The sequence below is a fragment of the Mustela erminea genome, chromosome 15 (genome assembly GCF_009829155.1).
Source record: "Mustela erminea isolate mMusErm1 chromosome 15, mMusErm1.Pri, whole genome shotgun sequence".
NCBI lineage: Eukaryota > Metazoa > Chordata > Mammalia > Carnivora > Mustelidae > Mustela > Mustela erminea.
This window is the reverse complement of record NC_045628.1, coordinates 65339528-65357782: the sequence shown is the minus strand read 5'-3', so window position 1 is coordinate 65357782 and position 18255 is coordinate 65339528. Positions and strand designations below refer to the sequence as shown.

At 42.7% G+C, this 18255-nt stretch overlaps 1 protein-coding gene across 1 annotated transcript in view; it reads right to left on the bottom strand.

Annotated features, from left to right (window-relative positions):
• Positions 1 to 18255, bottom strand: part of FOXO1 (forkhead box O1) — a 99122-nt gene that overhangs the window by 16079 nt on the left and 64788 nt on the right. The gene's annotated exons all lie outside the window — the stretch shown is intronic.

Here is an 18255-nt window from a genome sequence, read left to right as displayed (position 1 = left end):
AAGTTTCCTTAGTTATACAGATCTTGAAAATAGCTTGCTTGCCCAATACTCTGGCTAAGGGGCCTAAAGCAACAATGAGTTATGAATGTTAAGCATACATTATTTTTTGTTTGGGGGCCACCTCCCAAAAACTCTTGTCCCAAATCAAATAGCTTAAAAAAAAAAAAAAAAGTCACTGGCTGACTTAACACCAAAACCTAACATAACAGCAAAACCATTTGGGCCCTTCTGCTTCATGATAAAATAAAATCTCCCCTGCCATGGGAGCCTGGGCCCAAGCCAGGGCTGTTTCCAAGCATCCTGTAGATACCCAGATCCAATTCAGCGAGCAGACCACATGCTGCGTAACAGCCCTACTCTCCACACCTTCTTTCCAACCAAATGAGGCTCCTTCAGCACCACCAGCAGTCCAAAAGAACCCCAAATGTTTCAGAAATGCAGCCTTCATTGTTACCTAAAGGCCTCCAAATATAACCTTCAAGGCCTCCCACAATGTGTCCACCCCAAAACCACACCTGCCCACCAGCAGAGATCCTCTAACCACCTCTCAAACAGCATTTGTACAGAGGGCTCTCCGGGCAATACAGTACTGTGCTTACTTGTAGCACTGGCTTTCTTCCCCATCATAAGCACCCATGCTATGAGCAGCAGTTGCCTCACCCCTGCACAGTCATGGACACGCCACCAGAAGTTAAATGCATTTAAGGTTAGTGGTGCCCACTGGCTCTGGGCACCTGACCTGTCAGGTCTCGGGTCAAGATGAAGGTCAATCCTCAGAGAAGTCCTGGGAGAAAGGACTTGGCCAAGTTCATCCTTGGGTTCAGGGGATGCTGGAAGACCCTAGCCTTCAAGTTGAGTCTGCCCTGGAAACAGATTTAGATGACCTCGGGACATCCCACTATGAATCCTTTGTGTTTCTTAGTTTTTGAGCTCAGCTGCAGGGCTAGGCAGGTCCATATTCCAGAGAGAGGAGAGAAATCCAGGCAAGATAAAAAGGATCCCAAACCACCTGAGGACTCCCACCTGAGCAATCAGCAAAACTTTACATCTGCAAAGTTTTCCTTGCATTTTATTTTTTACTCTAATGCTGCACTTTCAACTCATGTCCTCTTTGGAAACACAAACACTGCAGCTAAGAATTAAAAGTACAAGACTGTGTTTATAAATCGCCAAAGACAAAAACCTCACAGCTACTTCTAGTAGTAATAAATAGTGTTTAGGAAGGCATTATCTTTTAAAATGCACTAACTACACATAATGCTCATTTGTTGTTTTTAGCTGAAAAAGCAAAGGAAGAATTTTGTACAGTTAGCTCTATCTTAAACACTTAGAAACCAGCAAAGAGAAATGAATAAATGAACCACTTCCTAGGATGATTCAAACCAATGGTAAGTTAGAACTTCTCACCTGAGCCCAAAGTTGGTGATACACCTTAAACTCCTCTTTGGAACTCATTGCTCCCTGTTCTCGGTCTCAACTCCCTTCAAAAGGGAACTGTGAATAGCAACCATCATGCCTGGAATCTTGCACACAGTACAAATGCTTTGCATCTCTCCCAAGCTACTGTACTTAAGGATACTGAACCACGGCTAGGATCTATACCACAATTTATTTATGTAGTATATTCAGGGATGCCCTTTCCTCCACTTAATCTTTAAGAATTACGTATTTGCCAATAAGAGTCAGTATTAAGGGTCTTCCTTCTCACAGGGCAGGTCCTGTAACCGGGTCCAAGTTAGGTCACGGACTCCAAAGGTTGATCTGACATGACAGGTCAGATGGTGCCCCAGGGCCTCGCCACCATATCACCCAAAGGAGCATCGTGATGACTGAGCACATGTTTGGAAACCATGAAGAATATTCAAAATGTAAAAGATACTAACAACTTCCACCGCACAAGAGAATTCTTCTGTAACTTGATATTCCAGAACAGAAGTAATAAAGTTTTCTAGAAGTTGTCACTCCTGTTATCACGGATATTTAACTACAAGCAGTGACATCGATCTAAGAGACAGCTTCAGCATGTCACCTCCTCTCAAAGTCATTCTTCTCTAAACCAATGGCAGTCTCTTTGGTATTAATTTTTTATTACTGAGAAAAGCAATTCAGTCAAATTCTCTTTTTTTAAATGTTTTATTTGTCAGAGAGAGAGAGAGAGAGAAGAGTGCATGCGGGGGGACGGGGCAGAGGGAAAAGCAGGCCACCCACCAAGCAAGGAGCTTGATGCAGGACCCTGGAATCATGACCTGATCTAAACACAGACGCTTAACTGCCTGAGCCACCCAACGTCCCAACTGAGTCAAATTCTGAACACCTATTTAAGATTGTAATGGATAGCTTAGAATTGTTACCGAATTGAACAAAGTCTGAAATAATCATTCTTCAGTGCAACCCTAGCCCCAGAAGATAAAGATTTCATCTTAACCATTTTAAAAGTCCACAATACATTTCTATTAAAGAATTCATGGAGACAGACACCAATATATTGGATAACCATTTCAGTCCTCAAAGTAGCTATAAATTAAGCCAGAGTATCATATAATTTTAGAACAAAACTTAATTTTCTAGATTGGGTTATGTGTGTGTTTGCGCACAAACACACCTGACTGTTCTAAAAAGACCATAGGATGAATGAGGGTTGGAATAGAACATGCTCAGTCAATCCCAGCCCACTGTCAAGGAAGGAGGGGCACCGTGTAGGAAGAAGGAAGGATCTCACAGGACCAGATGCCAGTCACTTTTATTTACCTTTGTTTTGAAGTTGGGAAATCCATCCAAAATTAATCAAGAAATTGAGCAAAGCCTAGTTGAAATCAGTCTAATGCAAAGCATTTAAATCTACTGACAATCTTACTAAAATAAGAAATTAATTTTACATTCATATTTCTGTTTGAAACTTGGCCAAACTAAAAAGCAACCAAGCATGAGCTTTCCTGTTTCCTGTATATGTATACGCGTATATATATGTATATGTGTATGTGTATGTGTATGTATATATGGGTGACAGCACAACAGAGGAGGATTCGGATTGCTGAATAAAAAGGGAAAGGGATTCTTAATGTGAGGGCAGAGCATGAATCAAAGTTGACAGCATACTGTGTGGTAGCTAAGAGCATGTGTTCTAAAACCAGAAACCTGGACCCGAGCCAGTTGCCACCATATACCGCATGTAGACTCCTATGCAAGTGACACACATCTTACAGTATTTATCTTATTGATTCACTCTACTGATTGTTCAGTATGTGCAAAGTACCCAATAAATATAAGCTAAGTAATATTTTTGAGAAAAAGTATCTTAAAGCACTAACAGAACATGTCTATAGAAGTCAGAGGAATGAGTTCAAACACAGACAGAGGGAAAAATGGTGGGAAATTACTTTTTAAAAAGACTAGGAGCAGGACACGATATGGCTCAGTTGTTAGGCGTCTGCCTTTGGCTCAGGTCACGATCCCAAGGTCCTCCGATGGAGCCCCACATCCAGCTCCCTGCTCAGAAGGAAGCTTGCTTCTCCCTCCCCTGCTTCTGTTCCTTCTCTCACTGTGTCTCTCTGTCAAATAAGTAAGTAAAATCTTTAAAAAAAACAAAAACAAAAAACTAGGAGCCAGGAGCCTGCTGTATTGCATCCAACATGTAATAAAGAGCAGACGAAAGATCAGAATGAAGTATGACGTGGAACCTGGAGTAAAGTACCAACCTACCTCCCTGCAAGATGGTGGGAGGGAAGAGTCTGTGTCCTGCTTGGAAAGTAGAGGCTTCTTTGTCCAAAAACGTAAATATGTGTGGGTGCCTGTATTTTAATATGCATATACACTTTTCTTGCTAAGCAGAAGCCTCTCAGGGAGGTGCTATTTCGGCACCATTCTTCCCCACCCCAAGAGGTGTCCATGGTTCCACCCGCTAAGGGGACACGGCCACAGCTCTCGTGGAGAGACCCGTGCACAGAGCCAGCCTCACAGCTGTCATCCTTGGGACCCAATCTATCGGAAAATGATGAAGTTTTACAATCAAGCAGCTATGTGGCTTTTGTCTCATGACTTGAATACGACTTGGTTGTTCTAGAACTCATGGCATAATCTCTGATTTTTTTCCTAGTCACAGGAGGGCAGGATCTGGGGGGGGCAGGAACATTTGTTTTCAAAACAAATTTTAAAACTCTCCCCTCCTGAAGTCCAGTGTGTTTCCATACTTTCATCCATCATTCACAACATTTGGCATTCAAATTCCATTCTCACTTTTTCAAAGATTTATTTTTGTTTCTTGAGGTCATTGTCTGGGCTCAACCATAACATCTTTCAGGTTGTTTTGAACTGCTAAAGGAAATTAAAGGAAATAATGCCCTACAATGTAACCACGAACTGTTTGACATAAACATGGATAAAACTACAACAAATTATTCACTAGTTAAGTCAGTATTCTGGTGCGGGTACATGAAATCCAGGGCCCAAAATGGCCCACTACAGCTGACCACAGTGATGGGACGGTAAGCCCAGATGGCATCTGGCTCCCCAACTGTCCCCCACACAACACTGCCTCCCACCCTCATGGAAGGCACCACACACACACGCACAAAGGTAAGAGGTCTAAATTTGGGGAACTTATTATTTATTAGCTGATTATCCCATCAGAATTTGATTGTAAAAGCACATGATGGTGGGCATAAACCCTACCACCCTACCACCCCACAGACTTTTTCTTCTTCCACGACAAAGATGCCCAAGCCTCTACCTGCTTCCTGCCTCCTTTCCTTTCTGTCCCAAAGTAAATTAGTGCCACCCAATTTGCAATCAGGTTGACAAGTCACAACTTCACTAGCAAACAAAGAAACAACAGCAGACAGTGGAAATATTTTATAAAATGTAGGTCACACAGTGTCTTGTGTTCTCTCATCACTTTTCCAGAGGGACAGCTGAAGACCACTTGCCGAGAAGAAGGTCACACCTTAGGTTGTTAACTTTCCCATCTACTTCACAGAGCCTTCTCCCAGTCAGTCCTCCCACTGGATCATTTTACTATCCACACCAAAACAAAACCAAACAAAACACTTGCAATTAATTCAGAGTTTCTATTTTCTGATTTAAAAATACTACTGTACTATAACTTTTGATCTACACTCAATTCCTGGAACAGTTTAGGATGAAAGTAGGTAGATTCTCTGCTATTAGGAAGGAAACAGAAAAGGGGGGGAAAAACCAGGGGCACCTAGGTAGCTCAGTGGGTTAATGAGCCTCTGCCTTCAGCTCAGGTCATGATCTCAGGGTCCTGGGATAGAGTCCTGCATTCCCACATTGGGCTCTATGCTCAGCAGGGAACCTTCTTCCCACCCTCTCCACCCCCTACCCCCTCACCTCTCTGCCTACTTGTGATCTCTGTCAAATAAATGAATAAATAAAATTTTTAAAGAAAAAAGTCAAGTATGATATCCAAGATCAGTTCTAAGAAGCTGGACTTGCTTCCTTGGTCTGAGATTTCAATGCAAAATAATCCATCATTTCTCACTGGTTGGAACAATTCACTTCAAAATAAAGGAGTTTTGTTAGAAGTTCTGCTTCTGCTGAAAGGAAGGAGCAAAGCTGATTAATGAGATGTCTGCAGAATCTGCCACTTGCACCTTTATCATCACCCCCAACATTATAGCCAATCTAGTAAGAGTAACAAGTGCAAAGTTGACTATTAAATATTAAAGAAAGCTGGGGGTAGGTGTGTTGATGCAGTGGCTTCATACAGGGAATGTGCCTTGTCAAACGTGTGCCAAGATGCAGCAGCATGCTGTTCTGGTCGAGATTTCTTAAGTCCATCCTTGCCAACAGTGCAGCTGTCAGGTAGGTTACAGTTCATGGATCTTTACCTGACAACCCAGACAACTGGTCCCAGAATGCTGATCCCGTTGATTAAGAACCCTCCTCCGTGAAGCTCCTCCAGAACTGCTGACCAGGACGTGATCACAAGGATTCCCCGTGGCCAGCCTCCTACTCCACCCCCAGGGCAGTGTTCACTCCCCACCATCATCCCCAATCACTGCCCATGTAACAGCATCCCCTGGATTTTCCCTCCAGATCCCTGCAGATTAAATTTTCCTCTAACCACTGAGGTCTCCTGGCACACTTCTAAAGTAAGCCCAGGACTGAGAAGCACATTCACAGTACAGTGAAGCATCCTGAACCTGAGCTCCGAACAACCATGATTCCTCTCAAGGTGAAAAGAGCTCATGGAGGACATACAGTCCGGACGTGTGGTCACAAAAATTCTTCACACTAATACACAAAGCAAAGCAAAAAACACCCTCTAGTACACTTTTTGTTTGGTAGATGCAGTAATACATACCCTGCCCTACACACACACACCACCCCCACCCCAGTGATTCTTGACAGACTCTGCTGTGAAACCAATGTTTAGTGGCACACACTTTGAAAAATGCTGCCCCAATGGCAAGATGGTGGTGAAAAGGAAGACCTAAGTCTAACTCTGTCTTTGTATGTAGCACTTTGAACACATTTTATATCCTGTGTCTCAGCTTTCTTGTCTACAAAGTGGAAAAAATAATGCTTTTCCTAACTGCCTTTCATAACTATCCATTATGAAAAGGCATAATGGATACCACTGCTTCAAAAAGCATAAACCAAGTTACTACGCATTTGTGAGATTTTAGGATTGTGCCCAGGGCAGAAGGGGACACTAATATGAAGCTGGAGAGCTGCCCCCAAACTTCCTACCAAAGAACCAGCTCTCCCAGTTACCCTGGAAAGCCCAGGTGCACTGTGAACCATACCTCTTATTCTTGGAGGAATGAAGGAGACACTGACTGTCCTACCAGGTCAGATTGCTCTGTATGCAGCGGGTCTTCCATAGAACCCTCCCCAAACATCACACAGTTAACAGTCAGCAACAGTGTCTTCAAAATACACAAGGCAGGGGCGCCTGGGTGACTCAGTCGGTTGAGTGTCTGCCTTTGGCTCAAGTCATGGTCAGGTCAGGTCATACCCACGTTGGTATCCCTGCTCAGCAGGGAGTCTGCCTCCCCTCCCCCTGCACATTCTCTCTCTCATAATTAAATCTTTAAAAAATACACAAGGCAGAGCTACCAGGGAAGAAGAATGGGCCCACTCTCATTTCATTTCCAAATCTCTTCCATCTCCCTAAATGCTTTTGTGAGAGGAAGAGACAGACAAGACACAGGAAGCAGAAGAGAAAGGAAGAGGAAACATGGGAGAACTGTAGCAGGCTGATTTGCTTGGAAGACAGCTGAATTAAACAAATAGCAAAGAATCCTGAGAGTTCTCTGACAAGGAATGTCAATTATGACGTCCCTGAAACCTCTAGTGCATGCTTTATTAGAATCTGTAGCTAATACAAATGGTGCTCTTCATTGCCAGTTACGTAAGATCTGCATTGTCAATTATTTCTTTTACAAGATATTTTAATGAATATAATGATGTTGTCTCTGGATGGGCAAGGTTATGGGGATTTTCACTTTCTAGTTTACCTTTACATGTTATCATTTTTGCCACTGTTAAAAGAAAGAGCCTGTATAACTTTTATAATCGGAATAAAGCAAATATTTCCTTTGGGGGGTGAAAGTGGAGGCCAAATAAAATACTTAGGCCTATTCTTTCAGGCATTCATTCAAAAAATAAAAATAACATGTTAACACTGATTTCCTATCAAGTGCCAGGACCTGTATCAATGTGATAAACACACACACACACACACACACACACACAACTCTTACATAATCAAATAAAATGAAGTTCACAAACCATATCCTAAGATTTTTGTTTTTCCAGGAAACAATAGTTCTTTCCTTGAGCAGGAAGCGGAAAAAACAATACTGTTACACAAAACTGGTAGGGTACAGTGGTTGAGGAACATGGGCTTGTTATCAGACAAACCTGGATTCTAACCCAGTCTTGGGACTTAGCACATGTGTGACCTTGGCTGAGTCACTTAACCTCTCCATGCTTCAAAGGCCTCATCTGCAAAGTGGGCATTATACTTGCCACTACAACACAGGTTTTTTTATAAGGATTAAAATTACATAATCGCACAAAGCACTTGTTAAGAACAAAATGTCAAGCAATGTCTAGTCTCTGACTACAGGCAAAGGCTACACTTTCATCTGACCTCATATTACCTCCCCGAACAAATTCAAAAAGCACCCAGTGCTGATTTGTTCTTTTAGGCAAAACACATCCAGGGTACTGGTTCTTAATGTTTATCCAACCATTATTAGCAGTAGCAACAAAAGATGCTGCCATTTAAAGGTGAAAGTCAGGGCGCCTGGGTGGCTCAGTGGGTTGAGCCGCTGCCTTCGGCTCAGGTCATGATCTCAGAGTCCTGGGATCGAGTCCCGCATCGGGCTCTCTGCTCAGCAGAGAGCCTGCTTCCCTTTCTCTCTCTCTGCCTGCCTCTCCATCTATTTGTGATTTCTCTCTGTCAAATAAATAAATAAAATCTTTAAAAAAATAAAAAAATAAAAAAATAAAGGTGAAAGTCATCCAGGGCGCAATCAAGCAAAGTAAGTTCAGCCAGAAGCTCAAACACACATGGCTTCAAAACAGCCTCTCCTGCACCTCTTAGTGCTCCTGCACACAGAGCGAGTGCTTCAGTTAGGGAGACATGGGCCTTCCTGTGTTAAGGCCCGGAGAGCATATTGGAAGAAATAACAAGAATGACAACATTAAATCAAATGCTAGGGCACTTTCTTGGAGAATACAAGAATACAGAAGAGGATTTAGGCTTTCCACTGAAAAGTGTAGCCGGATTGGTGATCCCTTCCCTTATCTTAGACAAACCCTGAAGAGACACTGCTTGAAGGCAAAAAGGTGAACAAAAATAGAGCACAACAGCCTTCCCACTTGTTGCTGAAATGCATTCCTCCACCTTTGAAAAGATACTCATGATGGCTTGCAGAGGGCTGCCCTCAAAGGAGAGTACAAATTGAGTTTAAATTGGGAAACCAGCTGCTCCTTGATCAGTCATCCTTTTATCAACAACAGAACTTTAATTAGCCCCCATCTGCTTCCTGTTTTATGCCGCAAATCTTAACTTTCACCTGTTTGGACCAAACTGCAGTAACTATACCCACAGTAAATAAAAGCAATTAAATTTTCATACAACATGCAATTAATTCTCATTAAGCTCATATTGGGTTATTCAAAATAGTGCATAATTCAAATCAACTATTTTCCCATAAATAACAATGTTCTATACTAAAAATTCAACAGAAACTCTCTCCCACCCACATCTTCTTGAATTTTTTCCATTAAGAAGGTTTTCAAGCTGTCTGGCTTCAATTTCCTGATTTTACTGTTAAGTATGCGGTCATGTCAGGTCATGTAACAACAATGGATAAATCTTAAAAACATAATGCTGACTTTAAAAAAATCAAGTTGCAGAATGATACCTATGTTAACTGACAACACTTATATAAACGTTATGACAACATTTATGTAAAGGGAGGGGGAGGCAGCAATGGCCATTCCTCTATAGGGTAGATGGACCTCTGTGGATCAGCCCAGCCAGGAGGCAGACTTCCTGAAGTAAAGGGACCCTCCAACGCAAGAAGACTTAGGCAAGATGACTGACATTTCTTAAAACCTGGCAGGGTCACGTGGGTGCTAATTATGTTAGCCTCTATGCTTTCCTATATGTTTAAAATAGTTCAGGGGTGCCTGGGTGGCTCAGGGGGTTAAAGCCTCTGCCTTCGGCTCAGGTCATGATCTCACGGTCCTGGGATCAAGCCCCACATCTGGGCTCTCTGCTCAACAGGGGAGCCTGCTTCCCTTCCTCTCTCTCTGCCTGCCTCTCTGCCTACTTGTGATCTCTGTCAAATAAATCAATAAAATAGTTCATAGAGTTTTAAAATCAAGACAAATGGAGGATGGCCAGCAGCCAGCAAGCGAAGGAGAGCTGGCCCCTGTACTTTCTTGGCCCCACCACACAGGCACACACCCATCTGACTGCTGGGGTTTGAAAGGCTCCCCAAATGATTCTCATGCCATCCCCAAACTCATCCCTTGAGAAAGGCTGAGTAACAATCCACTCTCAAGGGCAGGGATGCTACTCACTCATCTCGAAACTGCCCACACTCATCTATCTAGTTGGTACCTGAGATGTAAATATTATCTGAATAAATCAACAGATAAGCAGAAGAGGATTCTTCGTCCTATTATCTAGCTCAATAACCAAGCACATTAAGTCAATTTTCCTCTCCTGAAGGAGTCTGAACAGAAGAGTAGTTATCACTCCAAACCAATAATCAGAATCTTCTAGAAAGCATGCTGAAAACAGAAAACACTTAAACCTCTTGGCTCAGGGGCTGGGATTCAACAGGTAAAGAATGAAACAGGACCAGGAACCTGTATTAAAATATTCACCAGGTTTGAAAACAAATGGACTAGCTTAATGACCAACCTTCCTTTCAGTTCTGATATTCTAAGAAAATAACTCAACTGTGTTATTTCATAAAAATTCTGATTCAATAGCAAGAGGATGAAATCCCATATATTCTTATTAAATATCTCGTATGATAGGCGAGTTTGAGAAATGTGGTGTTAGTGGTACTTTGGGTCACTAACACCAAATAATAAAAGGTTATTTATGAGTATGATGTTATTTAATAGATGACTAAGAAAAGATGTTTAAAAGTATAATTATACGGTTATGGATAAAAGCCAGTTAATTCTGAGATCAATTTTTAAATCATCATTGTTTTCCAGAAAGAAAAACAGAAGCATCGTTAGTGAATGAGGACGTGTCAACCTCACCTTTCAACTTCCTGGAATTTTCCTCCCCCGCTTTCCCCTTTAGTATTTCCCTTGGACACACACACAGCCAACTTCACAATGGAGTCCTTACAAGATCATTGCTCCAGATACCAGCAGGCCAGTCAGGGACTCGGTGGGAGGAACGTGACTGCAGCCTGACGACCCTGGTTTTAATAGCTCCTGCTTCGCAGAGAAAGGGTAATGATTTCTTATTAAACACTGATAACAGCTAAAATTCCTTTACATTGACAACAACCTGGGTGACTCCAGGGTGAAGGTGGACTTCACATGTGCTCTGAGGAAATGAAGAGTGGAACATACTTTTCATGGGATCAAAGGTTCTGCAGACAACTGAGCATCAGTCAAATAAGCCTGATTTAGGTTAATGCAGAAGAGGAGCACGAAACCCCATCCAGCCAAGTGGATCCAAACCAACTGCCAGTTTTCAAGGACTGAATCCAAAATCTAAATAATAAGGATATCCAGATAAGTATAAAACTATCCTGGCACATTAGGGCTCAAATCACATCAAACAGCTTCCGGGGTCTTTCAGTTAGTGCATCATTTTAACTAGTTCCATGTTTGAGACCAATTCAAAGAGGCACTACTTTCTTAGTGGAGCCCAAATCCTTTCCGTGTGCACCCAGTGAGTCATGAACTCCCTCCTCCTTGCTTCATGCCTGTAGGCCAGTCTTCCACATACAGATGCACCCACCTCTTCTCCCCTAACTCCACTACTGCTGCCATGACATGAAGGTCTTAAAAGAATAAATGTGGGAAAGCCCTCAGGCCAAAAACTCTGGATCACAATCCATAAAGCAGTAAAATCAATTTTGAGGACTGAGGCCAGAATTTTTTAAAATTAGTAAAACAGAGCATATCTCACTCAAAAGGGCAAGTACAGTACTATTTTGTAAAACTCTTGTATCATATGTGTGCACATGTACACTGAGTCATAATATGAACTGGATTTCTTACTACACATCGGGCTGGGGGAAAAACTTTGAGAAAGCCACAGAACAGAAAAAAAGTACTGCTTTCCGGAGGACATGTTTTCCCGCTCTAGAGAAGGTTTATTGATAAAGCCCAGTCAAATGGTAGAATAGCTACGCCAGGGCTTCTGGCAATGTCCCATAACCTTCAGGGAGCTCCCACTCTGCACAGGCAACAGAAGGGTCCTGTACTCGTGGCCCACAAGGCCAATATGCTCCTTTCCCCCTGAAGCAAGGAAGGGTGTACAATGGGAAAGGGCTGTGTAGTACCATGCTGGACAGTTTTTAAGCAAGTAACTTCTGAGCAAGTTATGTTCTTATCAACAGAAGGAACAGGGCATGTTAAACCTTCACAGAGTGCAATTTTAAAGTACTATTACTTAAGCCTTTCATCTCTCCCTCCATCTTTTCTCTGGGTAGGTGCAGCACAAGGAAACCATGGCTCAGGCAAGTGAGGAAAAAAAAAAATGAAATTTGGATTATGTTTACAGCCAAGGGAAGGAGGAAAGGAGACACGCTGAACAATCCTCTACTGGAAACATTGCTAAAGTGTTTTTAAACTGAAGATTATACCACCACTTAAGATATTTTTTTCTCCACTATTTTGCCCAGCATATTATAAAACTGCATCTAGGACTGAAATAGCAGATTGCCTCAAGAGCAAATGACAATATTTGTACCAGAAATGTTGGCAACCAGTGGCACAGATGGGTTTCTGCACAGCAATCTTCAAACTGGGGCTCCAAGAATAACTCCACCTACTGCACCAACGCTAAACTGCTGAATCCAAAGTCAGAAGGGCTCATTATTCCATATTTTCCCACCACCTCCTTCTGAAAGGCACGTGTACCTACCTGACCTCCTCTGCCTGGGAAAGGTGCAAAACGCAGAAGAAAAGAAGAGAGAAGACCAGTGGGAGAAGTTCCCCAGGCACCAACCATACTCCGATGGTCAATGATCCAAAAGAGGCAAGACACAAAAAGGATGGTAAAACCCAGATAAGCCAGTTATTTACATGAATAGTTTTTATCTTCCCCTTCAAATACAGAAATAATAAATAAATATTTATCCAAGTTTCATCTTCTCTCCAGGGTTTGGTACCCTCATAAAATAAAAAGTCATTTTTGTTAAAAGAACACAAGAACTGAGGGAGAACCTGATACCACCCATAATAATTACTAGGATGTTCCCAAAGGCTGTCAGTCAACACCCACAGCACAGCTCAGTAGATGAAAACCCAATCTCCTTCAAATGCTCGAAGGAAACAGACACCTTTAAACAAAGGAGCTGGCACTTCCACGTCTGCTCTTACCAACTGCCCACTGAGATGTGCTGTTGTTCCCCTGTTCCTCTGCAATTTCTACCAAATGGTCGAGAAAGACAAATGAACAAAAGTCTTCACTTAAGGAGACATTAATTATGAAGCTCACCCAATTTAGAGTGTTGTCTTAGGCATGCACAGTATCCTTTGCCTGCCTTTGAAAACCGCTAGCAGTTTGGTAATGGAAATTGGTCTCCGCCTCTGCAGAGACCATAGGGTTGTCCATTAGACAAGAGAATCAATGTACAAACTGTTTCATGATATAACAGTGCTTTCTAAACTACCTTCAAATTACATAATGCAGACTACAGAATACTACATTTATGCCCCATATCCCCACATCTCCTGTGGTATACACAGAAAGCCTATAATCTCACAGATTAAATTCAAGGAACAGAAGTTTAGGGGTTTGGGCAAACAGAATCCCACATTTAAATAATTTAACCCTAAAGAGACTGAGAAAGGAGGATTAAGGTAGGCTGACCCCTCTTCTCCTCCCCAACCTTTCCTCTCCAGCTGATCACAGTGTGTTCCTAGGACAGGCTCTGGCTGTAATTCCCTGAACTACACTTCTCAGCAAGGTCAGGTGAATCTGGAGAATAGAGCTCTTTCATTACCACCCCCGATTCACCTGATCTGAATAAGCCAAGTGATGTCACAAGTGAAACTAAATTCCCTACCAACCTGTCACCTTCCACTGAGTTAGCTAATTAAAACAAGGGTGTTAAACCCTCTACAATCGCCAAATGCTCACAGAATCCCAAAATCCAGATATCCCCCCAACGCCCCCCCAACCACAGCCAACATTAACCTTTGGAATACATCTTCACCCTTCTATTTGAATGAGTGGACAAGACTGAGGTCAAGGGGGGAAAGGATTTACTCCCAAGCCAAAAAAAAAAAAAAAAAAAAAAAAAAAATCACCCTAAGACACTCCCCCACACACTTAAAAAAAGGCCTGGGAAGCAATATGATGATTTCCCTTTTATCCTCCTAATCTCCTAAGCCACACTGGTAGAAGGTACCAGCCTGATCACCCTGATCAACCGAATTGTCTCTAGAGAATTCAGAATGAGCAGCTATGGAAGCTTCCTTGGTAGAATAAAGGGCCGGTCCTTCAGAGTCAACAAGACGACAGTGACTCAGAAGTGCCTTTGATGTATCCACAGGACAGTAAAGGTAGATCATCAAGCAATGACTGTTAGAGTGTGCAACAGTAAACGAAATCTCATACACTTCCATCTATTCTCACAAACCGTTCAATCTAATTCTCGTCAATTCTAAACAAAAAGAGACTGGCATGAAATTTACATTTTCTCCCCAATCAAGACTTTCCCCACCAGTGACATGGAATTTCAAAAAGAAAGAAAAAAAGAGAGAGAGAGAGAGAGAAAAACTCACATAAACACAACCAGCATTATTTTTAGAAAGCTTTCATTTCCATTTCAATTTACTTAAAATGTGAAACTCCCCAATAAGAGAAATATTTAATTGTCTCTAAAACCGGAAGTTGCTGCAAAATAAAATACAGTATTATCAGAGCAAATTCAAGGATCTGGGTTATAAAATATTTGGTTTTTGTTACTCTCTCAGCGTTCAGGTATAAAAAGAAAACATGTTCTAGTTTGGTTAACTAACCACTAACATAAATAATGAACGTCCCTGCCTCCTAAATAAGTCAGAATAGGTTAACAGAGAACCCTTGGAAGTTCAGAAGAGGAAAAGTGCTTCTGTAGGTCAACAGCAGGAATGTCTTCAGGAGCCCCATTGTTCTGTGTGTCGGGAGCCCAGCTGTTCGGGGCTGCCGTGAGCTGAGACAGGAAGAGGTGTCAGACTTCTGGGGCTGGCCACTAGAGCATGACTGCACAAAGCCCGAAGCAGCAGATGTTTGAGGGGGGCTTGGAAACAGCAATGTGAGGACCTAAGGACTAGAATCTGAAGAGCTACATAAGTCATACTCTTTTGCCGTAACTTGCAATCAAGAAGTTTTAGCAGAAGTCTGCAATTTTGTCCTAAAGCAGCCTGTCTCCTATCTCTCTGGAGTGTTTACCGCCCTTACCCAACTCCTCCCAGTAACAACAGTATTATCTTAGGACCCTTAAGGCATGCCTGAAAACATAACAGAGAGATTCAAAAGTCATCAATTCGGTCCAAGAATGACTATTCCAGCACACTGACAAAGAGAAGTCCACTTAGAGAAACAAAAAACCTATTTTCATAAAACAAGGGATTGGATTAGATCAGTAACATCTAACAATATCTAAGCCAAATGATGCAAACCAAACACCATGGGAGGAATTCATACCACAACTTAAATACCACAAACAGGGAAATCCTCTCCTTGCTGAGACTCTTGGGTCCCTTCTTACATAATGAATCCTGGCCGTTACCGTTCCTCAAATAGCTTTCTCTCCAAAATGCCCATTATCCAAAGGCCCACTCCTTCCAGAGTTAAACTAACTCAAGTTTTAGAGAAGTGTTCATCTGTCAAGGGTGCAAAATGGAAACAGAGATTTCCTTCAGCCTGCTTTCAAGGCGACACAGCTGGGAAGAAGTGTAGGAGAGGATACTGTGCAGGCAGCCAAGAAATCCTACTCTGCCTGGTGTCATTAACCAGCCTGGCAACCTTGGGCATAATGTGCCTTAGCCTCTCTGCTACGCAGTCTGTCCCTCGAGTAAATAGATGGCCTCCCAAGACCCTTCAACTCTTATAAAAGTCAGTCTAAAAAAAATAGGACCCCACTTTAGTAATCCCACCCAGTCTGAGGAAACAGAGGGAGGGACCTAAGAACACTCTGCAGGACGGATACTAACTATCCCCAGTGGTAGCCCAGTAAGAATTATATCAACTTAGATCCAGAACCAGTGACATCAAAGATGAACCAAACACAGCACAAATCCAGAAAATGCAACAGATAAAGGTTAGCTTTCCATCTCCACAGCACAGGTCGTCCAGCAGTCTCAAAGTCCAGAACCTGCTCCTATGGCTCAGACTTGCTGGGAGCAGAGGCACGATGAGGAAGTAGAGATACGCTGAAATGTCATTCCAGCTTCAGTAACATACCAAGAGCTGCACTGATGCCTTCTGCGCAGTCTTCTTCAAGAAAATCAAATTGCTTGGATAAGGGAGTGAGCTTAATTTAACTAAACATTTCACGTGGCACCTGGCAATTTTTCATTTAACATACTGGCCAGCAAAATCCTCTTCTACGTAATGTCTACAGTCCACTTCCTTTCATCCCTTTCTGATTTTTAAGGTGGCAGGTATTGCCTGAAACACAAGGCACAGGTTCTGCAAGACCTCTGGAGGTCCAGAGCATGACTAACGGATATAAAATGAGCAGAGGCCAAGAGGACTAGCAGTCTCAAACTGAAATGGCAAGATTCACCAGAAGTCCATCATTTCTGCTCTGCCAACTGAGAAATAAGGAGGTCCTTCTGCCAACAACTGAGGAGGAAGGGGGAGCTCTGAGAAATCCAAGAGGGAATGCACACTTCGGAAGAGGGAACGGTGGCACCTTGCTGCTGAAGGATGGCAGTGACTTAAGACTGTTTCCTCGTGCTTCCCTCCTTCCAGACACAGAGCACCAGAACTAGGTCCAGACATGGTCCAGACAGACAGCCGCTCATGGACAAGGAAAGCCCCACCAAAGAAACCATCATTGGCAAGGAGCTTCAGCCAAACAGCGATTCTGAGAAACTGAAGCTCCAGAGACAGCTGGTAATGGAGGGAGTGACTAGTAGGTTAATGCGCAAGGTAGCCCAAGGCCCAGAACAGGAATCCCAGTGCTGTCCTTACCCAGCAGGCCAACCAGGTGCCGGAAAGGACAGAAAGCAGAGTGGAGGCTGCCAGAGGAAGCACCCAATGGGTCCCATGAACAGAGAAAGTGTAAAACCATTCAAGGCCAGTCATTTTGTAATTTTTACTACTGTTTTATTTTTGCCAACTCTTATTTCCTCGTGGTGTATGCTGTATTTGATTGGATAACTGGATACAAAGTCAGGAAATAGTTTCTTCTCCTTCCTTGGGGCGCCAAGAAGAACTGTAACTCTCAAGGCCAACCCGCAGAGATAGTCACTACTGAACGACATCACACAGGAGACAGCCTCTTAAGACACCCTCAGGTTATACTCATGATATTCAGGCCCTCTGTCATCTCCTCTCCTCCAGGCGCTTAGCTGAGCTAGGACCCAGATTCCTGACCACACAGAAACTGAAACAAAGACTGTGTTGCTTAGCTTTTCTAAGTTTCAGAATATGCTGTTATTCAGTAATTGATAGCAAAAATATCCCATTTCACTGAAGCCTTCAATATAAAATTAAGCAACTGAAATTACAGTTTCCTTAAGAACAAAGCCAAACAACTCAATAGCAGCTACTCTCATCTTTGGGCTCAAAAACTTCATGAGGGTGCAGGATCCTGAGAGAATGACATCGCCCTCAAGAGCTGGTATACTGTGTTTTTTTCTTTTTCTTTTTTTACTATGTTTTTTCTTAATATTTACTTCTGATAGGGCACATGAATGGCACAGTCAGTTAAGCATCTGACTCTTGGTTTGGGCTTAGGTCATGATCTCAGTATCATGGGATCGAGCCCCATGCTGGGCTCTGCACTCAGCATGCAGTCTGCTTAAGACTCTCTCTCACAGGCACCTGGGTGACTCAGTAGGTTAACTGTCCCCCTTAGGGTCATGTCATGATCCCAGGGTCCTGGTATTGAGCCCTGCGTTAGGCTCCCTGCTTAGTGGGGAGTCTAACTCTCCCTCTCCCTCTGCTTCTCCCCAGCTCATGCTCTCTCTCACTCTCTCTCTCAAATAAATTTTTAAAATCTTAAAAAAAAAAAAAAAAAAAAAAGACACACTCAAGGGGCGCCAGGGTGGCTCAGTGGGTTAAAGCCTCTGCCTTCGGCTCAGGTCATGATCCCAGGGTCCTGGGATTCAGTCCTGCATCCAGCTCTCTGCTCATCAGGGAGCCTGCTTCCTCCTCTCTCTGCCTGCTTCTCTGCCTACTTGTGATCTCTGTCTGTCAAATAAATAAATAAAATCTTAAAAAAAAAAAAGACGCTCTCTCCCTCTTACTCTCAAGTAAATAAATCTTTAAAAATATATATTTGTGAAGAAGAAATCTATGTATGTGGTTCAAGATTTGAAAGAAGACCTCACCATTTCAGGTCTCTA